General features: G+C 32.3%; 1 protein-coding gene across 1 annotated transcript in view; it reads right to left on the bottom strand.

Annotated features, from left to right (window-relative positions):
* Positions 1 to 14,195: 14,195 nt before the first annotated feature.
* LOC107477576 (50S ribosomal protein L19-2, chloroplastic) overlaps positions 14,196 to 14,560 on the bottom strand; it is a gene marked incomplete in the record, with an annotated part of 3,203 nt that continues 2,838 nt past the window's right edge. The window contains 1 exon segment of the mRNA XM_016097624.3: positions 14,196 to 14,544.

A 14,560-nucleotide genomic window follows, 5' to 3' on the forward strand; every position in this document is an offset into this window, starting at 1 on the left:
ATTTCCTGAAGTAAATGTGACAAATTACCCCAGAAGAGGTAAATGGCAAGGTTTTAATAATAAGAAAAATTATGGAAGAAAAAAGAATTATGTTCAAAAGAGAGGATCTCACCAGAAGTGGGATAAAGAAAGGAATATCGGGCAGAATAAATCAACAGAGGATAAGTGTTTCCGTTGTGGTGAAAAGGGCCATTGGCCACGTACCTGTCGTACCCCAAGGCAATTAGTCGATCTTTACCAGGCATCTTTGAAAAAGGACAACAAAGGAAAGGAAACAAATTTTGTTTCAAATGATGCTGAGAACTCCACCACTCATTATGATTATCTGATTTCTTTGAGGATCTTGAAGGAAATATTGGTCATTTGATCAACGATGGAATAGTTTAATATATGGGATTGTGAAGTATCTAAGTAAATAAATAATGTAAAGAACTTATTGTTAAGTTTTATTTTCTATGTATTTAAGTTTCAAATGTGATGTACATAAATAATGAAATATTAATGTTTATGAATTTTGAAATTATTAAATGTGTCAAATTTTAAAATAAAATTTTAGTATATGACATTATTTTATGTACAGTGTTTTTTAGAAAAATAATTCTGATCAAGTATTCAATTTAACTGTGCATACTACTCATTTTATTATTATTTGTTTTTAAAGAGAATGGCAAGGATATGTAATAAAGATGTATGCCTTGCGGATAGTGCAAGTTCGCACACTATTCTCAAAAGTGATATATATTTTACCTATCTTGTGCCAGAAGAGGAATATGATAATAATATTATTGGCTCAGGCAATGTGATAGAAGGCTCCGGAAGAGCTATAATTTTGTTTCCTGGAGGAACAAAATTTATAATAAATAATGCACTATTATCTACCAAGTCTCTGAGGAACTTGTTGAGTTTCAAAGATATTCACCGAAATGGATATCATGTTGAGACAATGAATGAGGGAAATCATGAGTATTTATGTATCACAACTCATGATTCAAATAAGAAAGTTATATTAGAAAAATTACCCTCACTTTTATCTGGGTTGTATTATACCAAGATTAGTGCAATTGAATCACATGCCATTGTAAACCAGAAGTTTACTAGCTCAAATGAGTTCATAACTTGGCACGACCGATTGGGTCATCCGGGAACAACCATGATGAGGAGAATTATTGAAAACTCTCATGGACATTCACTAAAGAACCAGAAGATTCTTAAAAATAGCGAATTTTGTTGTGCTGCATGTTCTTAGGGAAAGTTAATTTTAAGGCCATCACCAGTAAAGATTGGATTTGAGTCCCCTGAATTCCTAGAAAGGATTCAAGGTGATATATGTAGACCTATTCAACCACCATGTGGATCTTTTAGATATTTTATGGTCATAATAGACGTATCTTTGAGATGGTCACATGTGTGCTTATTATCTTCTCGCAACCTGGCGTTTGCGAGATTATTGGCTCAAATTATTCGATTAAAAGAACAATTTCCAGAAAATCCAATCAAAGCAATTCGTCTTGATAATGCTGGTGAATTTACTTCCCAAGCTTTTGATACTTATTGTATGGCTAATGGTATAAGTGTTGAACATCCAGTAGCTCATGTTCACACACAAAATGGGTTAGCAGAATCACTTATTAAAAACCTCCAATTAATTGCTAGACCCTTACTTATGAGAACAAATCTCCCAACTTCGATTTGGGGGCATTCTGTTTCACATGCCGCAGCACTTATTCGTTTGAGGCCAACGAGTTACCATAAATTCTCTCCTATGCAATTAACTTCTGGCCAGCAGCCAAATGTTTCCCATTTAAAAATATTTGGGTGTGCGATATATGTTCCCATTGCACCACCTAATCGCACCAAAATGGGACCCCAAAGAAAATTGGAAATATATGTTGGATATGATTCTCCCTCTATAGTGAGGTATCTTGAGATACAAACTGGAGATGTATTTAAAGCCCAGTTTGCGGATTGTCTTTTTGATGAATCAAAATTTCCAACATTAGGGGGAGAGAAGAAGCTTCCTGAAAAGGAACTTAATTGGAATGTGTCATCGTTGATGCATTTAGATCCTCGACCAGGGCAATGTGAACTAGAAGTTCAAAAGATTATACATTTGCAAAGAATAGCAAATGAATTGCCTAATGCATTTTCCGATACAAAGAGGATAACCAAATCTTATATACCAGCGAAAAATGCTCCAATTCGAATTGATGTCCCAGTAGGACAAGTAGTCACTGAAGCAAATTCACGCCAGAAGCGTGGCAAGCCTGTCGGTTCCAAAGACAAAAATTCTCGAAAGAGAAAAGAGGTAAATAATATTCCTGTTGAAAAAGACATAGTAGAGACACCTGCAGTTGTCTAAAATTCTGATATAATGTTAACGCCAGAAGACATTCAGGTACTTGAAAATTGTGAAAATGATGAGATCTCGATAAATTATGTCTTTACAGGAGAGAAATGGGACCGAAATAAGACAATTGTCAATGAAATATTTGCTATAATGTGGCATTGAATATCATGCATGAAAATAAGGATCTTGAGCCAAGATCAGTCGAAGAATGTCGACTAAGGAATGATTGGCCAAAATGAAAAGAAACCATGAAGGTTGAGTTAGACTCACTTGCAAAACGTGAAGTCTTTGAACCTATAGTCCGTACACCAAAAGATGTAAAACCTGTTGGATACCAATGGGTATTTGTGAGAAAACGAAATGAGAAAAATGAAGTTGTGCGCTACAAAGCTCAACTTGTAGCACAAGGTTTTTTTCACAAAGGCCTGGTATAGATTACGAAGAAACGTATTCCCCTATAGTGGATGCGATAACATTGCGTTATTTGGTCAGTTTATCTGCATATCATAAACTGCATATGCATTTAATGGATGTGGTAATAGCCTATTATACGGCTCATTAGATCGGGATATCTATATGAAAGTTCCTGAAGGACTGAGATATCTAAATCATCCAATGAATATTCACAAGGGTTATACTCAGTCAAATCGCAAAGATCTTTATATGGTCTAAAGCAATCTGGACGAATGTGGTATAATCGTCTTACTGAGTATCTGGCCAAAAATGGATTTAAGAATGATGATATCTGCCCATGTGTTTTCGTAAAGAAAACTATATCTGGGTTCATTATAATTGCTATGTACGTTGATGATTTAAATATCATTGGGACTCCTGAAGAGATTCCAACAATTATAAAAACTCTAAAAGAAGAGTTTGAGATGAAAGATCTTGGAAGAACTAAATTTTGCCTTGGCCTGCAGATCGAGCATATAAAAAATGGGATCTTTATTCATCAAACAACATACACAGAGAAGATCTTGAAGAGATTTTATATGGATAAGTCACATCCATTAAGTACCCAAATGATCGTAAGATCTTTGGATGTGAAAAAGGATCAATTCCGTCCTAAAGAAGAAAATGAAGATATCCTTGGTCCTGAAGTACCATATCTTAGTGCCATTGGAGCGCTAATGTATCTTGCTAATAATACGCGATCTGACATATTATTCGCGGTGAATTTACTAGCAAGGTATAGTTCCTCTCGAACCAGAAGACATTGGAATGGAATCAAACAAATTTTTCGATATCTTCATGGAACGGTTGATATGGGATTGTTTTATCCCTATGGATCCAAGTCAAATCTAGTTGGCTATGCAGATGCCAGATACTTGTCTGATCCACATAAAGGGAGATCTCAAACAGGATACCTGTTCACATATGGTGGTACAGCTATATCATGGAATTCCACGAAACAGACCATAGCAGCAACCTCCTCTAATCATGCTGAAATCTTGGCAATTCATGAAGCTATTCGCGAGTGTTTTTGGCTGAGGAGTCTGATTAAATATATTCTGTCATCATGTGGACTGATTGATCATAAGATAGCTCCAACTGTCCTGTTTGAAGATAATACAGCATGCATTGCTCAACTTAAGGGTGGATACATCAAAATTGATAGAACAAAGCATATTTCTCCAAAATTCTTCTTTACTCATGATCTTCAAAATCAAGGGACAATTGATGTCCAACAGATCCGTTCAAGTGACAATCTGGCAGATTTATTTACAAAGTCACTCCCAAAATCCTCCTTTGAAAGATTGGTACATGAGATTGGGATGCGCCGATTTCGAGACATTAAATGATGTCAGCAAGAGGGGGAGACTGTACTCTTTTTTCCTTGATCAAGTTTTTTTCCCATTGGGTTTTTCTTGACAAGGTTTTAATGAGGCAGTCCCCATCACTAAAGAATTTTGTACTCTTTTTCCTTCACTAAAGTTTTTCCCAATGGGTTTTCTTTAGTAAGGTTTTAATGAGGCATAATCCTAAAATAGTCATCCAAGGGGGAGTGTTGTGATAAGTCCAAAAGGACACGGATGCTCATTTTCCCTATGAGAAATGAAGCTCTCAAGGCAAAATGATAATAAATGGAGCTTTAAATATTTGACCTTATGTATCTATAAAAGGAGGTTAAGCCTCCGTCAATCTTACACAACAACAACAATTGAATATTATTCTCTCTCCCTTTATACACATAGCAATAATAAAAGCAAATGCTATTCTCTCTCTCTTTACTTTTTATACTCATTTCTAACTTTATATATATATTTATGCAATTCTCTCTCTCTCTCTCTTTACTTTTTATACTCCTTTCTATATATATATATTTTAATACTAGAGTCTTCTATTTATACATCTTTATTTTATATATCTTTTATTTTACAACATTATGCATTGTTTTGAATTATTAGTGTGTTTTTTATGAATATAGAGATAATTTTTTTTAAATTACAATTCATAAATGGGAGATTCAAAATTGTGAGAAAAAGAAAATTTAGGATTCGATGTGGAACTTAGTGAATTCAAAATTAGATGATAAACATATTGATTCTCATTATTGTAAACTAAATTTGAAGTTTGGTTTTGTAAAGTTATTGGCGTTCGTCCGATCTTGATCAATTTAATTTTAGTCATTGGATTAATTTAAATTTGATCTTCTAATTCGAGTCACTACTTGCCCTCTAATTTGTGACAAACTAAATTGTGTTATGATAAATTTAAATGTCTATTTTTTCAATCAAATTAATTTTAAGCGGTGCAATATTAACTATGAGCGGTACTTTATTTTTTTATGATAGATTTTATATTAATGTAATTTGAAAAGAAGAATTTTGGACAAATATAAATACAGCAGAAATTTGTGATAATACGAACAAAAAAAATCAATAACAATTTTCCTCTGTTTTATACTGCCACACATTCTTCTCTTTCTATTTTATATAATTTACTACACATATTAGTAATATATATATATATGAATTATTTCTATTATATTGAGACAATTAATTGTGGTGAATATTAATATTATAATTTTTTATTTACACTTTTTATTATATCTTCCTTAGTTATTTATTTCACAACACGTTATCAGCACGAGACTCTGATCAAATTTTTAGGAAGACTCAGGTAACAAATTTTTATTATGTTAAAACTCTCTTATCTTGAATTCAATGCTTTTGATATATTTGGAAACAACTGTTTATCATGGATACTAGATGCTGAAATCCATCTTGATTCAATGGATCTTGGAGATACCATTAAAGTTGAAAATAATGCATCACAGAAGGATAAAGCCAAAGACGTGATTTTTTTTCGTTGTCATCTTGACGAAAGATTGAAAAATGAATATCTCACATTAAAAGATCCTGCAGATCTTTGGAAAGACTTTGAAGAAAGGTACAATCATTAAAAGACGATGATACTTCCTCAAACCCGATATGAATGGACGCACTTGCATATCTCGAATGTGCTCCTGCAGTAGCAGTATCGAGAAAAAGGATTTAAAAAAATATTCTGAACTAATTTCTTGCCTTCTTGTTACTCTTAAGAAATCATGAAACGCACCCAACTGGCGCCGCCCCATTTTTCTGAAGCAAATGTGGCAAGTCATTACCCCAGAAGAGGTAAATGGCAAAGTTTTGGTATCAAGAAAAATTATGGAAGGAAAATGAATTATATTCACAAGAAATGATCTCACTAGAAGTGAGATAAAGAAAGAAATATTAGACAAAATAAATCAACAGAGGATAAGTGTTTCCGTTGTGGTGGAAAGAGCCATTGATTGCGTACCTGTCGTACTCCAAGGCACCTAGTCGATCTTTATCAAGCATCTTTGAAAAAAGACGACAAAGGAAATGAGACGAATTTCGTTCCAAATGATGTTGTTGAAAATTCCACCACTCATTATGATGTATCTGATTTCTTTGAGGACCCTGAAAGAAATATTGGTCATTTGATCAATGATGGAATAGTTTAATATGTGAAATTGTTAAATATTCATGTAAATAAATAATGAAAAAACTTATTGTTAAGTTTTATTTTTTATATATTTAAGTTTCAAATATGATGTATATAAATAATGAAATATTAATGTGTCAATAAGTTCGTATACCATTCTCAAAAGTGATATATATTTTACCCATCTTGTGCCAAAAGAAGAATATGTTAATACTATTATTGGTTTAGGCAATGTGATAGAAGGCTCCGGAAGAGCTATAATTTTGTTTCCTGAAGGAACAAAATTCATAATAAATAATGCACTATTGTCTACTAAGTCTCTAAGGAATTTATTGAGTTTCAAAAATATTCGTCGAAATGGATATCATATTGAGACTATGAATGAGGGAGGTCATGAGTACTTATGTATCACAACTTATGATTCAAATAAAAAGGTTATATTAGAAAAGTTACCTTTATTTTTATCTGGATTATATTATACCAAGATTAGTGGATTGAATCACATGTCATTATAAACCAGAAGTTTACTAACCCAAATGAATTCATAACTTGGCACGACCGATTAGGTCATCCAGGAACAACCATGATACAAAGAATTATTGAAAACTCCCATTGACATTCACTAATGAACTAGAAGATTCTTAAATCTAGTGAATTTTGTTGTGCTGCATGTTCTCGGGGAAAGTTAATTTTAAGGCCATCGCCAGTAAAAATTGGATTTGAGTCCCCTGAATTCCTAGAAAGGATTCAAGGCGATATATGTGGACCTATTCATCCACCATGTGGATCTTTTAGATATTTTATGGTCCTAATAGACAGATATTCGAGATGATTACATGTGTACTTATTATCTTCTCGCAACCTGAAGTTTGCGAGATTACTGGCTCAAATTATTCAATTGAAAGCACAATTTCTAGAAAATCCAATCAAAGTAATTCGTCTTGATAATGCTGGTGAATTTACTTTCCAAACTTTTGATGCCTATTGTATGTCTAATGGAATAAGTGTTGAACATCCTGTAGCTCATGTTCACACACAAAATGGGTTAGCAGAATCACTTATTAAACTCCAATTAATTGCTAGATCCTTACTTATGAGAACAAATCTCCCAACTTCGGTTTGAGGCATGCTATTTTACATGCCGCAGTTCTTATTCAATTGAGGCCAACAAGTTACCATCAGTTCTCTCCTATGCAATTAGCTTTTGGCCAACAACCAAATGTTTCTCATTTAAGAATATTCGAGTGTGTGATATATGTTCCCATTGCACTACCTAATCGCACTAAAATAGGACCCCAAAGAAATTTGGGGATATATGTTGGATATGATTCTCCCTCTATAATAAGGTATATTGAGATACAAACGGGGGATGTATTTAAAGCTCAATTTGCAATTGTCATTTTGACGAATCAAAATTTCTAAAATTAGGGGGAGAGAATAAGCTTCCTGAAAAGGAACTTAATTAGAATGCATCATCGTTGATGCATTTAGATCCTCGATCAGGGCAATGTGAACTAGAAGTTCAAAAGATTATACATTTGCAAAGAATAGCAAATAAATTGCCTGATGTATTTTTCGATACAAAGAGAATAACCAAATCTTATATACCAGCAAAAAATGTCCTAATTCGAATTGATGTCCCAGTCGAACAAATAGCCATGAAAGCAAATTCACGCCAGAAGCGTAGCAGGCCTGTCGGTTCCAAAGACAAAAATTCTCGAAAAAGAAAAAAGGTAAATTCTAATCCTATTGAAAAAGACATAGTAAAGACACCTGCAGTTGTCTAAAATTCTGATATAATTTTAACGCCATAAGACATTCAGGTACTTGAAAATTGTAAAAATGACGAGATCTCAATAAATTATGGCTTTACAGGAGAGAAATGAGACCAAAATAAGTCAATTGTCAATAAAATATTTGCATATAATGTGGCATTAAATATCATGCATGAAAGTAAGGATCTTGAGGCAAGATCAGTCAAAGAATGTCGACAAAGAAATGATTGGCCAAAATGGAAAGAAGCCATGAAGGCTGATTTAGACTCACTTACAAAACGTGAAGTCTTTGGACCTGTAGTCTGTACACCAGAAGATGTAAAATTTGTTGGATATTGATGGGTATTTGCGAGAAAACGAAATGAGAAAAATCAAGTTGTACGCTATAAAGCTCGACTTGTGGCACAAGGATTTTCGCAAAGGCCCGGTATAGATTATGAAGAAACATATTTTCCTGTAGTGGATGCAATAATATTGCGTTATTTGGTCAGTTTATCTGCATATCATAAATTACATATGCATTTAATGGATGTGGTAACAACCTACTTATATGGCTCGTTAGATCGTGATATCTATATGAAAGTCCCTGAAGGACTAAAGATATCTAAACCATCCAATAAATATTCACATGGATTATAATTAATTAAATTCCAAAGACAAAAATCCTCGAAAAGAAAAGAGGTAAATTCTAATCCTGTTGAAAAAGACATAGTAAAGACACCTGTAGTTGTCTAAAATTCTGATATAATTTTAACGCCAGAAGACATTCAGGTACTTGAAAATTGTGAAAATGACGAGATCTCAATAAATTATGTTTTTACAGGAGAGAATTGAGACCAAAATAAGTCAATTGTCAATGAAATATTTGCATATAATGTGGCATTAAATATCATGCATGAAAGTAAGGATCTTGAGCCAAGATCAATCGAAGAATGTCGACAAAAAAATGATTGGCCAAAATGGAAAGAAGCCATGAAGGCTGATTTAGACTCACTTAAAAAATGTGAAGTCTTTGGACCTGTAGTCTGTACACCAGAAGATGTAAAACCTGTTGGATATTGATGGGTATTTGCGAGAAAACGAAATGAGAAAAATCAAGTTGTACGCTATAAAGCTCGACTTGTGGCACAAGGATTTTCGCAAAGGCCCGGTATAGATTACGAAGAAACATATTTCCCTGTAGTGGATGCAATAATATTGCGTTATTTGGTCAGTTTATCCGCATATCATAAATTACATATGCATTTAATGGATGTGGTAACAGCCTACTTATACAGCTCGTTAGATCGTGATATCTATATGAAAGTCCCTGAAGGACTAAAGATATCTAAACCATCCAATAAATATTCACATGGATTATAATTAATTAAATTGCAAAGATCTTTATATGGTTTGAAGCAATCTGGATGAATGTTGTATAATCGTCTTACTGAGTATCTGGCCGAAAATAGATTCAAGAATGATGATATTTACTCATGTGTTTTCATAAAGAAATCAGCATCTGGATTCATTATAATTACTATGTACGTTAATGATTTAAATATCATTGGGACTCATGAAGAGATTCTAACAATTATAAAAACTCTAAAAGAAAAGTTTGAGATGAAATATCTTGGAAATACTATATTTTGTCTCGGCCTGCAAATCGAGCATACAAAAAATAGGATCTTTATTTATCAAACAACATATACAGAAAAGATCTTGAAGAGATTTTATATGGGTAAGTCGCATCCATTAAGTATTCCAATGATTGTAAGATCTTTGAATGTGAAAAATGATCAATTCCGTCCTAAGGAAGAGAATGAAGATATCATTAGTCTTGAAGTACCATATCTTAGTGTCATTAGAGCGTTAATGTATCTTGCTAATAATAAACGACCTGACATATCATTCGCGGTGAATTTACTAGTAAGGTATAGTTCCTCTCCAACCAGAAGATATTGGAGTGGAATCAAGCAAATCTTTCGATATCTTCATGAAACGGTTGATATGGGATTGTTTTATCCCTATGGATCAAAGTCACAACTAGTTGGCTATGCAGATGCATGATATTTGTCTGATCCACATAAAGGGAGATCTCAAACAGGATACCTGTTCACATATGGTGGAACAACTATATCATTGAGGTCCACGAAACAGACAATTGCAGCAACATTCTCTAATTATGCTAAAATACTAGCGATTCGTGAAGCAAGTTGTAGGTGTTTTGGCTCAAGAGTTTAATTCAATATATTCTGTCATTATGTAGACTAATTGATCATAAGATAGCTCCAACTATCCTGTTTGAAGATAATACAGCATGTATTGCTTAACTTAAAGGCAGATACATCAAAGGTGATAGAACAAAGCATATTTCTTTCAAATTCTTCTTCACTCATGATTTTTAAAATCAAGGGACAATTAATGTCCAACAGATCCGCTCAAGTGACAATCTGGCAGATTTATTTACAAAGTCACTCGCAAAATCCTCCTTTAAAAAATTGATACATGAGATTGGGATGTGCTGATTTCAAGACATTAAATGATGTCGACAAAGGGAGATATTGTACTCTTTTTTTCTTGGTTAAGTTTTTTTTCATTGGGTTTTTTCTTAACAAGGTTTTTAATGAGACAATTCCGTCACAAAGAATATTGTACTCTTTTTCCTTAACTAAGATTTTTTTTTTCGTTGGATTTTTCTTTAGTAAGATTTTAATGAGGCATAATCCTAAATGGACATTCAAGAGGGAATGTTATGATAAGTACGAATGTCCATTTCTCCAATCAAGTTAATTTTGGGCGATGCAATATTCACTATGAGCGGTGCTTTGTTCCCAGGATAGACTTTATATTAATGTAATTTGAAAAAGAGAATCTTAAACAAGTATAAATAGGGCAGAAATTTATAATAATACCGACACAAAAAAAAAATCAATAACAATTCTTCCTCTCTTTTATACTGCGACGCATTCTTCTCTTTCTATTTTATATAATTTACTACACATATTAATAATATACTTAATTTGTTCACAATTATCTTCCAATCTCTAAATAATATACAAAACCTTTTACACTTTTTTTAGATAACATACAAAACTCCAATAACAGTGAATAACATTACTGTTTCTTCCATATAAAAATTAAAAAGCGGCTCATTCCTCATTGCATTACATACTAATATTTGCAAGAAGTTTATTTTTGTTATTTATATTTGCAAGAGTTTGTTTCAGATTAACAGTTAATTGAGCCAAATATTTATACGATATTGCTCCTCGATGAGGGAGCTATTAGGCAAACTTTGCTGTTGGTAATAATAATATATAAATCAACTTGCATAATGACTCTCTGACCAAAAAAGAAAAAAAATTGCATAATGATTGTTATGTACTTATGTTAGAAGAACCAAAAAGCATTTTAATTATTAAATTTAAAAGTTAAAATACAACTTAAATAATAATGATCAAATAATAATTTATATGATTATAAAATTTTAGAGGATTGAAAAATGCTTAAAATTATTTATAACATGCTAGAAATGCTTAGAATATAATAGTCAAATAAGAATTGTAAAATTTAACTACATCAGAAAGATAGATTAAAGATAGTCAAGATAATGACTAGATATATATTATATTCATGAGTCATCATATTTATCAAAACAACTAATGTAGCAAGTTTAACTTTTTACAAGTTCTATTATTTCTATTACAACTCCTATTTAATTGTTTATTAAACTACTCTTTTATATTAGTCCATGACAACAATAAAGAAGTCTTGTGACCCACAAATTCAGCTCAACAGAATACATAAATTCAGTTCTAATTTCAGTCTTTATTATTTTATCTTATCTTATTTTTATGTTATTTTCTCTTCTTATCTTATCTTTACTTTTATTTTTCATAGGACAATACTCTATATATATTTAGTTTTACCCTCATAGTTTACAACACATGTTCAATTCAATCAATCAATAATCAATAAAAAATTTTTTCTTTGCTTTCCCTATTCTTTCATAATTTTATCATGGTATCAGAGCTTTGGTATCCTCCTTGAAAAGGATACATAAGCTATCATCTTTCGGTGAGAAATCACCCTATATCTTTTTCAACCTCCTCTCACAATGAATAATCAATCTTCCAATTCAGTTCAAGATCCAACCAATCTTTGTTAAAGGCATCCAAGTGAAAATCCTACCCCAGTTTTGGTTACCCCAGTTCTTTACCAGCAATTCTGTCTGCGCCTCCTTTCTTCCGACAATTTTGTCTGCATTCTGTTTCAGCAGTCATATCTGCATTTTGTTTCAGCAGTTTAATCTGCATATGTTTTAGCAGTTTCATCTGCACTCTTATTGCGCTCCACGCGCCCTCTTTTTTTATCGCGCTCTATGCGCCATTTGAAGTTATTGCGTCATACGTACGCATTTTTTTGAAGATCGCTGCTCAAGCACAGCATCTCCTTTTATATTTTTGCCGCCGGCAACTACTGCGTGCATTTTTTGAAGATCGCTGCTCAAGTACAGCATCTCCTTTTATATTTTTGCCGGCAGCTCAAACTCCGCTGCGTGCATTTTTTGAAGATCGCTGCTCAAGTACAGCATCTCCTTTTAAATTTTTGCCGGCAGCTCAAGCTCCGCTGCGCGTATTTTTTGAAGATCGCTGCTCAAGTACAGCATCTCCTTTTATATTTTTGCCGCCGGCAGCTCAAGCTCCGCCACACGCATCTTCCTCCGCGTCACTATGTCAGACGCGTCTTCTTCAACAATTTTATTGGAACTTATCCAAGCTGTGGATTATTGACATCTTCCATCCACTACGGGGGCGTATTAAACTACTCTTCTATATTAGCCCATGACAACAATAAAGAAGTCTTGTGGCCCACAAATTCAGCCCAACAGAATACATAAATTCAGTTCTAATTTCAGTCTTTATTATTTTATCTTATCTTATCTTTATATTATCTTCTCTTCTTATCTTATCTTTACTTTTATCTTTCATAGGACAATACTCTATATATATTTAGTTTTACCCTCATAGTTTACAACACATGTTCAATTCAATCAATCAATAATCAATAAAAATTCTTTCTTTGTTTTCCCTATTCTTTCATAATTTTATCATTGTTCATAGTCAATAATAACCTTTCTTACCAATTAAGTATATGTTTTTATTTTGTTTATATAAAAGTTTGAAATTCGTGTGCTTTAATTATCTTTCCATATGTATTAAGTTTTAAGAAATTCTCTTTTGTTTTTGTGAATGTGTTGGAAATTTGAGAGATAAAAAATTATAATAGTGTTATTTATACCAGTGAACGATCTTGAGACTAATTAATTATGGGAGTTCTTCTTATATTTCTTGTCTTGGGTATCACATTTTTAAATTAAACTAGTTTAAATAATGATTAGAAATCTTGATTTATCATCTTAGAGTTGTTAAATAGATAAGAATTATATATATATATATATATATTGAAAATATTGACAAAATTAAAAAAATTGAAACTTTATTTAGAATTAAAAAGATCGTTTGAAATTTCTAATCTTTTTCAAAAAAAACTTCTTAATATTTTTAGTGTATCTTTTTGGTTAAAATATTTTTAGTATATTTAATTCATTGAAAGTTAATTAAACATATAAAAATGTTTAGGATTTTAATTAAAAATTTCCTGTTATTTCTTTTACCAAACCCTAAAAAGAATTGTACACTAACGTTCAATTATCAATGTAAAATTTTTAAAATAGTAAATGATATAGTAAATATAATTAGATATTCATTATTCTATTTCTACATTTTTTAGTTCTTCAGAATTTATTTCTAATAAATGGCAACATAGCATCTCGTGAATGCCAACTTGAATTTTAAGGGGTTTAACAAACATGGCTTGAGCTTAGGATTCATTACTCCCACCCATGTTGAATCCAGTATCCACCCTCTCTGAATATGAACATCTTTTTGTTTGTGTAGTATGATCTGGCTGAGGCAATTGACTGGGGACCAAAAACATCTTATCTAGTCACAAGTTTACCTATATTTGGACACATTTAATAAAAGTTGGAAGAACTCATGAATAGGTAAATGTATCTCCAACTCAGCAAGTTAGACCCAGCTTTATTATGAAATTATCTAAAATATAAATATCTCTTTACAAGGACAATCAGAAAAATGGATCAGATGGTTGATATAATTACTGTTACTCATCAGTTATGAGTCATAGCTGATAAAGCCATACCCCAGTGTACCTAAGAACAACAGCAGGTTATAACAGTAATAGAGTGGAAAGATTATGCATGATATTCCTTGGAACTTACTAGTGAATAGTGATGCCTTCTTCTTAGCTTGGCTTTCTAACACATAACAAGCATACAAAAACACTATAAACATGAAATATTACAAATAAAGGGTGGCTACACTTGTTTCAATTCCCTTGCCAGAAAATTTAAATGTTAAGAAAAATCACAATTTTCTGCAACAACGCAACGAATCAAAATAACTGAAGTATGGCCCTG

Source organism: Arachis duranensis, chromosome 1 (genome assembly GCF_000817695.3).
Source record: "Arachis duranensis cultivar V14167 chromosome 1, aradu.V14167.gnm2.J7QH, whole genome shotgun sequence".
Lineage (NCBI taxonomy): Eukaryota > Viridiplantae > Streptophyta > Magnoliopsida > Fabales > Fabaceae > Arachis > Arachis duranensis.